General features: G+C 32.9%; 1 protein-coding gene across 16 annotated transcripts in view; it reads right to left on the bottom strand.

The window, feature by feature from the left end:
- The window catches only part of LOC307195594 (uncharacterized protein), a 920,801-nt gene that overhangs the window by 380,648 nt on the left and 524,978 nt on the right, over nt 1–15,175 (bottom strand). The window lies entirely within an intron of this gene.

The raw sequence follows: 15,175 nt of genomic DNA, 5'->3' as shown, positions 1-15,175 counted from the left end.
TCCCCTATGAGTTTCTCCATTTTCCACACCATCTTTGATTGGCAGCAAAGTTGTTATATTTCCAATTTTCAGTTGATCATCAAGGCTTTTGTCCCACTCTACATGAATTAAAAACATACCTGATAAGACGTTTTGAGACTTCGACCTGAAAAGAGACTTCCTGAATATAAGAATTGAGCAGTTTTCTTTTCCCAAGATATCAGGAAGCACTAGGAATCCTTATGTTGCAATTAAACTTACAATATCCATTCACTCATTTATTCATTTGTTAATAAAGTACTATTTGTTAAGTAATATAAGAATACCTACAAGATAACCTAAGTACTTATTTAAAGTGCTATCAGGAGAAGGTTCAAGATGGCGGCATAGGAAAATCCTGAACACACCTCCTCCCCCAAACACAATAAATCTATAATTACATATAAAATAATTCCTTCAAAAAGGGACCTGAAAACTGGATGAAGAGTGCCTCCAAAACAAAGATCAAGACAGGCAGGAGAGGCAGAGACATGGTATCACCAAGGGGAAAAAAAAAAACACCCCAGCAGCAGTGATCCACAATTGGGAAGGGTTACAAAGGTATGGATCTTCTCCCTGCGGAGCAAGGAATTTGAGCTCCACATCAGGTACCCCAACCCCTAAGTCTTGCACAGGAGAGATGTGCCCCTAAAACCTGGCATTGTAAACCAAACCGACAGGGAATATGCCCAGAAAAACTATAGAACTGCAGGGAATGGAAAACCCGCTCTTAAAAATCTAGTGCATAGACTCACTCAACCTGAAAACCAGCACAAAAACACCAGATTGAATAGGGCATAGACCGTAGGTGAAGGGTACACACTAACCTTAAAGCAACTACCAGAGAGGGAAGAATCAGTTGGGATGCTCCCCAAGGACTAAGACACTGGCAGGCACAATTTTTGCACTTTCAGGCTACCTTGCCAATGCCAGTGCTGGTGGGTGCCATTCTGGAATTCTCCTTCTAACCCCGCTTCCAATGGGCACACCTGATGAGAGTTACACCCATCCCTCAGCTTTGCCCAGGCCTCACAGCTGGCCAGGGCATGCCACATCAACAAGCATGGCCCTCCCACAACAGGAAGGCATATGCAGCCTACAATGGGGACACTCCTTGAGTACCTGGCTCTGGTGGCCAGGTGGGATTGTGCTTCTGAGTCCCACAGGACATCTCCTACATAAGGCCACTCTTTCATGACTGGGAGAGGTAGCTGATTTACCTAATACATAGAAACAAACACAGACATTTAGGCAAAATAAGGAAGCAGAGGTATATGTTCCAAATGAAAGAACAAGACAAAACCCCAGAAAAAGAACTACAGGAAATGGAGATAAGCAGTCTACCTAATAAAGAGCTCAAAGTAATGGTCATAAAGATGTTCCCTAAACTCAAGAGAAGAATAGATGAACAAAATGAGAACTTCAACAAAGAGATGGAAAAAAAGAAAGTACAAAACAGAAGTCATAATTTATTAGAGGTCTTGTAGCAGACAGGATGAGGTAGAACAATGAATCAGTGAGGTGGAAGAAAAAGCAATGAAACTCACCCAGACAGAACGGCATAATTTAAAAAGAATTAAAAAAATTGAAGATACCTTAAGGGAGCTTTTGGACATCAAGTGGAATAACATTCTCATTATACCTTCTTCCCAGAAGGTGAAGAGAGAGATAAAGGGCCAGAAAAACTACTGGAAGAAATAGTGGCTAAAAATTTCTCTAATCTGGGGAAGGGAACAGACATCCAGGTCCAGGAAGCCCCAAATTATTCCAAATAAGATGAATCCAAAGAGACACACACCAAGGCACATTATAATTAAAATGGTAATGGCAAGGATAAAGAGAGAATCCTAAAAGTACAAAGAGAAAAACAACTTGTTATATTCAAGGGAAAGCCCATAGGGTCACCAGCAGATTTTTCAGAAGTGAGTGGCAAGACATATTCAAAGTGCTGAAAGAAAAAAACTTCCAAACAAGAATTCTCTACTTAGCAAGGTTATCATTCAGGAGAGATTAAGAGTTTTCTAGATAAGCAAAAACTAAAGGAGTTTACCACCACTAAACCAGACCTAAAAGAAATGTTAAAGGAACTTCTTTAAGCTGAAAAGAAATGAACTAATAATAAGAAAACATACAAAAGTAAAAATCTCATTAGGAAAGGTAAATATATAATAAAGATAGAATGGATCAACCACTTGTAAAGCAAGCATGAAGGTTAAAAGACAAAAGTAGTAAAATTAACTTAAATTACAATAATTAGTTAAGGGATGCATATAATAAAAAGATGTAAAGTGTGTCATCAACAGTATAAAATACAGGGGGGAAATAAAAAGATAAAAGTTTTGTGATGTGTTCCAATTTAAGTTGCTACCAACTTAAAAGAGACTGCTATTTATATAGAATATTATATGTTAACCTCAGTAACTATCAGGAAAAACCTTAATTACCCAAAGTAAAATGCGAATGGAATCTAAATATAACACTAAAGAAAACCACCAAAACACGAGGGAAGAGTGAAAGAGAAGAAAGAAAAAGAGAAGAACTACAAAGACAGCCAGGAAACAGATATATGCATCCTTATATTCATAGCAGCATTATTTACAATAGCCAATATATAGAAATGACCTAAATGTTCAAAATGGATGAATGAATAAAGAAGAGGTGATACATACATATATATATATATATATATATATATATATATATATATATATATATATATATATATAGAGTGGACTATTACTCAGCCATAAAAAGAATGAAATATTGCCATTTTCAATGTCATGGATAGACCTCGAGGGTATTATGTTAAATGAAATAAGTCAGACATAGAAAGACAAATACAATATGATTTAGCTCACATGTGAAATCTAAACAAACAACATAAGACAAAAACAAACTCACAGACACAGAGAAGATTGGTTAGTTTTTATCAGAGGGGAAGAGGATTGGGGGTGGATGGGAAAATGGATATAGGGGGTCAATTGAATGGTGATGGATGGTAACTAGACTTGTGGTGGTGATTACTTTGTGGTGTATACAGATGCCTAATGATGATGTTGTACAATTGAAACTTCTATATTTTAAAAAAAAGTGCCTTCAAAGTAGGATCACCAAAAATATGAGAAAAATTCTAATGTTTACTAAGTTATTCACTCAAAAAAGTCATCATGATAAAGATCAGCTTATACGTCAAACTTGTTTTTCAGTTTCATATATATTTTAAACTTAATGTTTGTTGGAGAAGGGCTCTACAATCTTATCAATGCTTAGGGCCTCTAGAGTCTTTATCTAGACATGCAGATGCCACACAAGGAGCTGAGTTAATGCTATGAATCAGATAGGTGAGGTCCCTGTCATGAAAAAAAAAAAAGATTACAGATTGTGATAAATAGCAGCAGATAGTAATGGAGGATGAGGAACTTGCCTTAGATTCAGTGGTTATGAAGGCATCTCTGAGAACATGACTTTCAAATTGATAACTAAAGGATGATAATAAACTTGCCTTTCAAAAATATGGGGCAATAGCAATCCAGCAGTTGTAGGAGCCAGGTGAAAGTCCAGTGAATGAAAGGGGCTTGAAATAAAAAAGAAAACAGAACAATATAATCAAGCATACAGACTGATTGTGGAAAGGGTCAAGATGAGTTTGGAAAGGAAGGCAGAAGAACAAATGAAGACTCATGAATTAAATAAAGCTGTGATAAGTAGTTCCAATGTCATTGCACTAGAAATGGAAAATATTAAAGGAATTTAGTAGGAAAGTCAAAGTGACATGATCTATGTTCTTAAGAAATTCTTCTGGCTGCTGAGTGTAGATTTGAGAAGTAATACAGATGAGGATCCTCAATCTCTGATTTGAAAAACTGAGTGGATGATTGTTTCTTAAGAAACAATGAAACTCCTGAGATTGGGAGGCTAAAGGAGGAAGATAAATGAAATAGGTAACAAAACACAAAACATTTTTTTGGATATATCAAGTTTGAGATTTTTATGAGACATTAAAGAAGACATATCAAGTAGGCAGTTTGGATCTAGAAGTCTTGGAACTTAAAGATGTCAGAGCTTAAAATATAAACTTGGGTGCCCACAGCATATACAATGTATTTAAAACCAAAGGTTTACAGGAGATCGTCTAGGAAGTGGGTAGAGACAAAGAGGAGAAAAAGGATCCAGGACAATCTCAGGTACTCCATTATGTACCAGCAAAGACAAGACACTGATTACCAAGATAGAAGAGGCAGAAGAAATGAAGTTAAATGAGGCGAGGTTTCAAGAATAAAGGAGTGGCCAAATGTTGCTCTATGCTTAAAGAAAATAAGAGGTAAGAACTGTCTGTTAGACTCGGCTAATGGACCACGGCAGTCACTGGTATTAGAGAGAAGAGCAGTTATAGTGTCATAGTTAAGGTGGAAATCAGAAGTAGGGATGGTGTTAGATAATGAATTGTGGATGAGAAAGTAAAGATAGCTACAATTCCTCACATTGTAGCTCTGTTATTTCAGAGCAAGATACATGTAAATGAAACTACAAACTAAATAGGAAGGTCACATTACTGCAAAATATTAAATAATGGCATAAAGTGGGGGGTACCTATTTTATACACCTAGGCTACCCAGTCCTACACGGTACTCTAGGTTGATTTTTAAGGATTACAAAATGCAAGAGTGCAAAAAGAACTTAATTTATTTGATATATTTTTCAGATAATCGTTCTTCATTCTGCTGCCCATTTATGGATGAGTAAACAAACAAACAAAAAGTACCTATAAGTTATTTATGTGAAAAAAGTATTTGAAACAGAAAGAAGAAAATATAGTGTGACATTTAAGATGAAGAATATATTAACCAATAATATAAAATTTTACATAATAAGCACTGAACACAGAAAAATAAAAATATGGGCTCCATATTTTAAGAAGAGAAAAGAAGAGAAAACAGACTGAATAAAAACGGAGAGAGCTAAGGAAATATTTTAAGGAGAGAAATTATGTCATAAAAATGTTAAAATTATTAGAAATAGTCAAATGAAGAATCAACCAAATTGAAAAGTGAACCTAAGATGTGGAGAACAAGCTTGAGAAAAGCACAGGAAAATATAAATTGACAAAATCAGTCACAAAGGAAAGTATACAGTTAAACCCAACAAATACTGAATTTGGATTTCTGAAGAAGAGAATGAAATAGAAAATATGTTCAACTGCATAACAAGTGCAAGGCTGTTTTATAAGTATGGGGTCTTCTAATTATGCAACAGTGCTTTCACCTTTCTTTCCAAAAATTTGTTTGTAGCTTCAGGTGAGAAGAGAATATTAAAATGTGGTTGGATATAATTAGGTAACAAGAACAGGCTGTACTTTTATAGTTCAAGAAAGGGTTATTTGAAAAGCAGTTGATTTCTCCCTCTTTTTCAGTTTTTTTAATGAAATGTTAAAATTAATCAAAATTTAAAATTTAAATATAATTAAGCCAGTAACTACCATGTTGTATCCTGTCCTTATTGCTGGATTAATATTAACTATTGCTAATATCTAAATCTAAGATGATATGGTCTAAAACTGGAAGTGCTAATAGACTTTTGTTATTGAGAATGTTATGGAGGAAGTAAATAGTAGACCTATGTATTTGGATAGTAACTGAAGATGACAAACTACATTCAACCTTCAGAGAACCACTGCAATTCTCTTTCACCAGAAATAATGGCTTAGAGGGGAAAAAAAGCAAAAACAAATATAAAATATAATAACACAAATTTCTCCTCTTTAGACAGGCAAAGGCTGCTAATAAATCATGTCTGTTTTAAATGAAAAAAAATTTTTTAGAAACTATGAATCATCAAAATTGACTCAAGAAAAACTAAATAAACCAATAACAATGGAAGAAATTAAGAAAGTTGTCAACCATATCTCAGAAATTTTTTGGCAAATATTGTTATAATTCCTCTAAATCTAAGAAGTAAAACTTTCTAATTACTGTGAAGTTTATATGCCTCTAATATTAAAGCCTTATAAAAATAAGTAATGGTATAGAAATTTATTTTTTTACTTATAGAGTCCAAGTTCTTAAATAATATAATAGCATATAAAATCAAATCATATATTAAAATATAATCCAAAATAAATTAAAAAATAATTCCAGCAATTCAAGGACTGTTCATCATTCCTCAATAGGTCAGATTGTAAAACCATACAATCATCTCAAAAGAGGTCTAAAATGCATTAGTTAAAATTCAAGATCCATCCTAGACTTTTTTAGAAAAAAATGAATGTTATTTAAAAAGCAATAAGAATCAGCATTATGCTGAATTCATAATAACCAGAAATAAGAAAAAAATTACACCTTCATACATTTTACACAAAGCTATCAAAGCAACTCAACATGAACATAAAAACAACAGAATATACAAGTACTGAAAATAAGGTCAAATGATTATCATTAGCAAATAAGAGTTTTGCTATCTAAAAAAAATAAGAGGGCTTCCCTGGTGGCTCAGTGGTTGAGAGTCCGCCTGCCGATGCAGGGGACACGGATTCGTGCCCCAGTCCGGGAAGATCCCACATGCTGCGGAGCGGCTGGGCCCGTGAGCCATGGCCGCTAAGCCTGCGCGTCCGGAGCCTGTGCTCCGCAAGGGGAGAGGCCACAACAGTGAGAGGCCCGCGTACCGCAAAAAAAAAAAAAAAAAAAAAAAAAAAAAAAAGAAAGGGAAAAAACTTAAAGAATAAGTTCTTTATGATGATAAACTAATATTTCAAAAGACAATGATTTTCTTATATACCAGTCAACGTTAATTATAAAATGTAATATGAAAATAATAACCCTCCTTGGACACAAATATATAAAAATATTAAATTCCTCAAAAGAAATTTAATAAGAAGTGTATAGAAATAACATAAATTTAACTTAGAGACTTAAAATATTATGGATACAGATATAAAGTTCTGTTTTTAAAGAGTCAGTATTACAAACTTTCCAAATTAGAAATTCCAGTCAAAATTCCAATAGATTTTTTGTAATGAAACTTGAAAAAAATGTTCCTAGTGTTTTAAGAAAAATAGATAAGGAAGGACTGAAAAAAACTATTTTCTGTATTGTGTATTAAAATATACAGTTGGCCCTCTCTATCTGCAGGTTCCAACCACTGATCAAAATATTCGAAAAACAAATTCTAGGAAGTTCCAAAAAGCAAAACTTGAGTTTGCCGTGCACTGGTAACTATTTACATAGGAGTTACATTGTATTTACAACTATTTACATAGTATTTACATTGTATTACGTATTATAAGTAATCAAGAGATGATTTAAAATATACGGGGAGATGTGTGTAGGCTATATGCAAATACTACATAATTTTATATAAAGGAATGAGCATCTCTGAATTTTGGTATCCAGGGGGGTCCCTAACCAATTCTCCACAGATACTGAGGGACTACTGTACATAAATATAATAATTTAATATGGTGATGTTTATGAAGAAATAAATACTGCGATAGAATAGAAAACAAAATTTAATCAAATAAAATTAGAAGAACACTTTACATTAAAAATGTGATACTTAAAATTATAGTAAATTGATAAATTTTCAGAAACTAGACTATAATTTAGGAAAAACTGTAAATTCAATTTACTTTTGTTTAACAATTTAAATATAGGCTTTAATATAGTATTTTAACCACAAAGATTCCACTTTTAGGAATGTATTTTAAGAATCAAAATACATTATAGGGACTTCTCTGGTGGCGCAGTGGTTGGGAGTCCGCCTGCCGATGCAGGGGACATGGGCTCGTGCCCCGTGTCCAGGAAGATCCCACATGCTGCGGAGCGGCTGGGCCCGTGAGCCATGGCCGCTAAGCCTGCGCGTCCGGAGCCTGTGCTCCACAACGGGAGAGGCCACAGCAGTGAGAGGCCCATGTACCGCCAAAAATATATATATATATATATATATTATAAGTTAAACATATATTTATTTCAGTGTTAATGGAAATGTAATTAAAAAGAAATGTAAGAAAATGGAATTAAAATACATGTATTGATTAAAATACATTCTTGCACATGAAATATTAGATAGCAGTTAAGTTACCTTGTAGAACAACACTTATACAGTGCAACATTAAATGAAAAAGTCAGGTTAAAAAGAAGACATGATTTTATTTTTCTAACTGGAGTGCTTGAATGATAGTCTTTATTTATTTTAATGATACATTAGATTCTGTATAATTAGCAACTATTTATGAAGAAGCAATAATTACATACTTTTATTTTTAAAAAAAGCATTCCAACCAGGGTTAACCACTTACACCACATGTGATCTTGGGCAAATCAATTAACCTCATAGAGTCTCAGTTTCTTCAACTAATAATTAAAAAAAAAAAAAATGGCTGTACTGCTTGTCTGTTATATGTAATAATATTTGTGTAATACATATTGTGTTTTGAGGATTAATTAGTAGAAAATATCCTCCTATTTAATTCTATTAAGAAATATCTGATGTGAAAAATAAGAACATTAAAAATGGGGGATATGGAATATAGCAAATATTTTATAATCACTATAAATTAAAAAATTGTGAACCACTGTTGTACACCTGAAATTTATATAATGTTGTAAATCAACTATACTTCAATAAAATAAAATAAAATGGTAAAAAAAATAAAAATAAAATATGGGGATATATAATCTGAAAGTGATTTTTCTATGTTAACTAGACTATTGTAAATTTTGGAAAAGTGGCCTGTATTAAGGTAAATAGAAGTGTGGGGGTGTTCATAAAAGCTTTATGGACTTTTCTGAGTTACTTCAAGACAAACTGCAAAATTCTTTTTATAAAAAATCTAAATAAACCTAATATCATTCAACATTAATATTAAAATCCAGACAAGGCATACAACTGAATTCAGGTGGATGGGGCTGTTAGGAAGATAAATATATAGCTTTAAGCTTTATCAACTTCAAAAAGTTGAAAATCCTAGTATTAGAAAATCAAGTAATGATAAATTTACACACTTACATAAGAAAAGTTTGGTCTTAAAGTCACTTTCATAATGAGACCATTTCATAAACCTTTCCTGTGGATTTCATATCTATAAGATATACATACCTTCATCTGTGACATACATGTTAGAAAATAAATTGTTTAAGAAAGTGGTTTGTTTTTTAATTGCTTTTATGATGAACTGTGAATGTATGGAAAGTCACAAAGATTCCTTGATGGAACCAAAGTTTTTGAGGGTTGGCACAGATTGAGGATGAGAAGGAGTAAAGCAGTGGTCAATCTTACCCAAGAAGACATCATGGTTACTTTTAAAAGGCATTTTAAATACTAACATTTGTACTGACATTATCTGCTTATAGTTTCAATTCCTACAGAATTTTTTTCTAAATTATTTTATATCAGCTTTAAAAAAGTGCGTATCTATAAGGTCAGTAAATTTTGATGAATAAGAATAAGAACTTTGCATCTGAGAGATCCTAGCTTTCCCTCACTGAGATAGCTGGCAATTTCTCTAAACACTAGGTTCCTCATTTGTAAGATGGGTAACATAAGAGACTTGCTACATATGGTTGTTTGTAGAATTAAATAAGATGATACTTGTTGAGCCAAAACTAAGCCTGGCACAGAAGAAACAGCAGTACTTGTTAAATATTTTTAGCAATATCAATATCAGTAATACTTATGTGACCTCCTTTGGTTCTATAACTGTTTCTGAAAAAGCGTGGTATAGTTTGGAAATAAATATTCTCTGTGTGTGAATCTTGTCAATAATTTAAATGTGAACTCTATAAGGAAAAGCCACTGTATTGATTAGTAGTTCTTCTTATTTCAGGGCTATTTTAAGTATCACTTTAAACTTTGGTAGTAAAAGCTGCAAAGTACTAAGTAAGTGTAAAGTATTAGTAACAAATGAAAAACCTGAAAACTACAATAATATACAAATAAAATATTGTTTAATGAGTGTTTCAGATAAATAAATCGGTCAGAAACAAATTCTTCAAATTTCAAATGGTATTTAACTCAGATTAGAAGTAGAAAACTGAAAACAATGTTTGTGATCTAAAAAGATCACAAGTTTTAACAAGTTTATTATTATATAAATAGAGCCTCTTAAAATGTTTAGTAATAATTTTAATTTGTGTCGTAGTATTTTTTTTTTTTTTTTCAGTACGCGGGCCTCTTACTGTTGTGGCCTCTCCCGTTGCGGTGCACAGGCTCCGGACGCACAGGCTCAGCGGCCATGGCTCACGGGCCCAGCCGCTCCGCAGCATGTGGGATCTTCCCGGACCGGGGCACGAATCCGTGTCCCCTGCATCGGCAGGCGGACTCTCAACCACTGCGCCACAAGGGAAGCCCTTCTTTTTTTAATATATATATCCATTCTTATCCAGATTCTTTTCCCATATAGGTTATTACAGAACATTGAGTAGAGTTCCCTGTGCTATACAGTAGCTCCTTGTTAGTTATCTATTTTATATATGGTAGGGTGCATATGTGAATCTCAAACTCCTAATTTATCACTTCCCCCCACGTTTCCCCTTTGATAATCATAAGTTTGATTTCTAGATCTGTGAGTCTGTTCCTGTTTAGTTCAAATTAGTTCAAATTTTCAAACTATTTGCTTCTGTTACAGCACTTTTTCATATTATTTTTTCTACTACTACCAAACTCTCAAGAAAAAAAACCATATAAACTCATCAAACAATGAAGTATTTTCTTTGGCTCTACTCCTGAAAACTCAAATCAGTTTCTTTGAATCATAACCTCTAAAGTCCTGAAATGTCTTGCAACACTTACATAGTGAAAGTTTACAAGTAGTGGAAAAGATTAATCTATAAATATATTATATGGCTTTCACATTATCCACATATTACTAACAAATATGAAAATGGAGCTTTGACAAAATTCTGACTACAAGTCAAATACATATAAATTTGATTTAACATATGTGTGAGACCCAGAATTGTAGCTATGAAGAATATATTATCATGTAAAATAAGTATCACATATATAGTGTTTAAGACTTTCTTAAACACAGCAGATAAAAATAGACAATTGATTCTACCACATAAATTATATGTGAATGCTGGATAAATTTAAACCTTTATGGAAACTTGATAGATTGACTACATAATAGTTAAAAATTTTCCTTCAAAAATACAATCTCTATAATGTAAAATAAAAGAAAAATAACATACATCCTACATATGTAGCAAGCAAAGGGTTAGTACTTTCATATATTGAAAGCAATTAATAGTCAATATAAAGTTTAATGCTCCAGTAGCAAAACAAATATCAGACAAGAGTAAGAAACTCTCAATGAAAATAATGGAAAAGTCATACTAACCAAAGCCATCTATAGATTAAATGCAGTCCCTATCAATACTCCAATGGCACTTTTTTATAAAAGTAAAAGAAAAAAATCCTAGAATTTGTATGGATCCAAAAAAGACCCCAAATAGCCAAAGGATTCCTGGGAAAGATAAACAAAGCTGGAGGCATCACACTTCCTGATTTCAAGCTATAGTAATCAAGACAGTATGGTACAGGCACAAAAACAGACACATACAGAGTACTGATACATGTATATGTATAAATGAATCACTTTGTTGTACACAATAGTGTTAATCAACTATACTCCAATATAAAATAAAAAGCTAAAAAAATAAAAATAAGTGTACACATACACACACACACAAAAACAGAGTATGAGCAGAGCTATACAGTAGGTCCTTATTAGTTTTCCATTTTATATATAGTAGTGTGTATATGTCAATCCCAGTCTCCCAATTTACCCCTTCCCACCACCCCACTTTCCCCACTGGTAACCTTAAGTTTGTTTTCTACATCTGTGACTCTATTTCTGTTTTGTAAATAAGTTCATTTGTACCATATTTTTTAGATTCCACATATAAGCGATATCATATAGTATTTGTCTTTGTCTGACTTACTTCACTCAGTATGACAATCTCTAGATCCATCCGTGTTGTTACAAATGTCATTATTTCATTCTTTCTTACGGCTGAGTAATATTCCATTGTATATATGTACCACAACTTCTTTATCCATTCCTCTATCAGTGGACATTTAGGTTGCTTCCATGCCCTGGCTATTGTAAATAGTGCTGCAATGAACGTTGGGGTGGTTTTTCATTATGGTTTTCTCAGGGTATATGCCCAGTAGTGGGATTGCTGGGTCATATGGTAGCTCTATTTTTAGTTTTTTAAGGAACCTCCATACTGTTCTCCATAGTGGCTGTATCAACTTACATTCCCACCAACAGTGCAAGAGGGTTCCCTTTTCTCCACACCCTCTCCAGCCTTATTGTTTGTATATTTTTTGATGATGGCCATTCTGATCTGTGTAAGATGATACCTCACTATAGTTTTCATTTGCATTTCTCTAATAATTAGTGATGTTGAACATTTTTTCATGTGCTTTTTGGCCATCTGTATATCTTCTTTGGAGAAATGTCTAGTTAGATCTTCTGCACATTTTTTTGACTGGGTTGTTTGGTTTTTTTTGATATAGAGCCTCATGAGCTGTTTGTATATTTTAGAGATTAATCCCTTGTCAGTTGCTTCATTTGCAAATATTTTCTCCCATTCTCTGAGTTGCCTTTTCACTTTTTTATGGTTTCCTTTGCTGTGCAAAAGCTTTTAAGTTAAATTAGGTACCATTTGTTTATTTTTCGGTTTATTTTCATTACTCTAGGAGGTGGATCCAAAAAGATATTGCTGTGATTTATGTCAAAGAGTGTTCTGCCTATGTTTGCTTCTAAGAGTTTTATAGTGTCTGGCCTTACACTTAGGTCTTTAATCCATTTTGAGTTTATTTTTGTGTATGGTGTTAGGGAGTGTTCTAATTTCATTCTTTTACATGTAGCTGTCCAGTTTGCCCAGCCACGCTTACTGAAGAGACTGTCTTTTCTCATTGTATGTATATTCTTGCCTGCTTTGTCATAGATTAGGTGACCACAGCTGCTTGGGTCTATCTCTGGACTTTCTAACCTGTTCCACTGACCTATATTTCTGTTCACCCTGTAATGACCTATACGGGGATAGAATCTAAAAGAACAGTGGATATATGTATATGTATAACTGATTTGTTTTGCTGTACAGCAGAAACTAACACAACACTATAAATCAACTCTACTCCAATAAAATTTTTTAAAAATATTTGTTAAAATATTTAAAACTTGGTGTTGATTATAAATGTATGGGAAAATTTTAAAAATAAAGCTAATATTTATTTAGCACACTATAATTTAAAACAAACAAAACAAAACACAAAAAACCAGACACACACACCAATTGAACAGAATCACCAGCCCAGAAATAAACCCATGAATGTATGACCAACTATTATTTGACAAGGGAGCCAAGAATACTCAGTAGAGAAAAGACAGTCTCTTCAATAAGTGGTGCTGGGAAAATTGGGTACTCACAAATAAAGGAACGAAACTGGACCCCTATCTTTCACCACTCACAAAAATTAACTCAAAATGGATTAAAGACTTAAATGTAAGACTGTAAAACATAAAACTCTTAAAAGAAAATATAGGGAATAAACCTCCTTGATGTACGTAATATTTTTGAAAGAAATAATGACACTGATTAATGTCATTAATATGGTTCTATTTGGTGGTAAAAATGAAGAAACACACTTCATACATATGTTTGCATGAGCAATTAGAAAGCTACAGCAGCTTGTTGACCTCAGTTTCTTTAGGAGGGGAGTTGGGGCAGATACACTTGGAAGAGACCCATGACCAGGTGGGTAATGACCATATTCTATTATACTTAGTACAAAGACAATTTAAATATCTTAAAGCATATTTTAAAAATTATCTTAAGCCCATCTGGCAAGACATGTCAAGAGCCTTAAAAATGTTTTCTCTTGATGCAATAATTTCTCTATTAATAATTTTTCTTAATAAATAATTATAGGTGTTTCCAAGATTTATGTACAAGAATGTTAATTGCAGGACTATTTATAAGAGCAAAAATTTTGAGCTAATGTTCCATCAACAAGGAGCTAGCTAGATATATTAAATAAAAACTTATTTACATATACAAGTGTAAATAAATGTTATTGATATACACAAGTGTATAATATATACAATATATTTCTATGTATCTATATAATATATAATATACACATATATTTCTATGAAGATATTAAAAGCCATGTAGACATTTTTTAGAGAAAATATGAAATCTTTTGCTCTACATGCTACAAACATCTTCCCAGTTTGTCACTGCTTTCCATTCCTTTCGTGACACATTTACTATACTTTAACCTATACGAAAAGATACTAGAATTAACAACACCAAATAATTAACAGTGAGTCAGTAGATATATTTCCCATGATTTTAGCTTCAGATTCATGTTTATATATCCTATAAACCCTCTATCATGAAAACATGTTACATTTATAAGAAAGAAATAAATTATTAAAAAATAAAGTTTTAGCTTTATTTTGTGTAATATGTTGTATTTATTTAAACAGTTTGCAAAGAAAAATTCTACATTGACTATAATAGCATATATGTAGACCTAAAATATATACTGTTCAGGAAGTCATGCTTCTCAGAATACTGTAACATAGGATAAGAGATTATATTTATTATTTTTTAGCTAGAAAGTGGAAATAAAATTTGTTAATGATTTGAGCCCTGAACATATATCTGAAAGTTATTAATTGATATTTTCTTTTCTTGATGTATCACTAAGACATATCACATAGAAATGTTAGAGCAGACAGGAATAAAGATGCAGACGTAGAGAATGGACTTGATGATACCGGGAGGGGGAAGGGTAAGTTGGGACGAAGTGAGAGAGTGGCATGGACATATATACACTACCAAATGTAGAATAGATAGCTAGTGGGAAGCAGCCGCATAGCACAGGGAGATCAGCTAGGTGCTTTGTAACTACCTAGAGGGGTGGGATAGGGAGGGTGGGAGGGAGACGCAAGTGGGCAGATTGACTTTGTTATACAGCAGAAACTAACACACCATTGTAAAGCAATTTTACTCCAATAAAGATGTTAAAAAATAAACAAATAAAATAAAATCTAAAAAAAATTTAGAGTATATATAATATTTTCAGAAATTCTAGATTGTTAAAGGTGCAATTATTATTAAACACTTTTCAATATTGGTTCTCT

Source organism: Stenella coeruleoalba, assembly GCF_951394435.1.
Source record: "Stenella coeruleoalba genome assembly, chromosome: 12".
NCBI classification, from domain to species: domain Eukaryota; kingdom Metazoa; phylum Chordata; class Mammalia; order Artiodactyla; family Delphinidae; genus Stenella; species Stenella coeruleoalba.
This window is presented reverse-complemented; position numbering and strand designations above follow the sequence as displayed.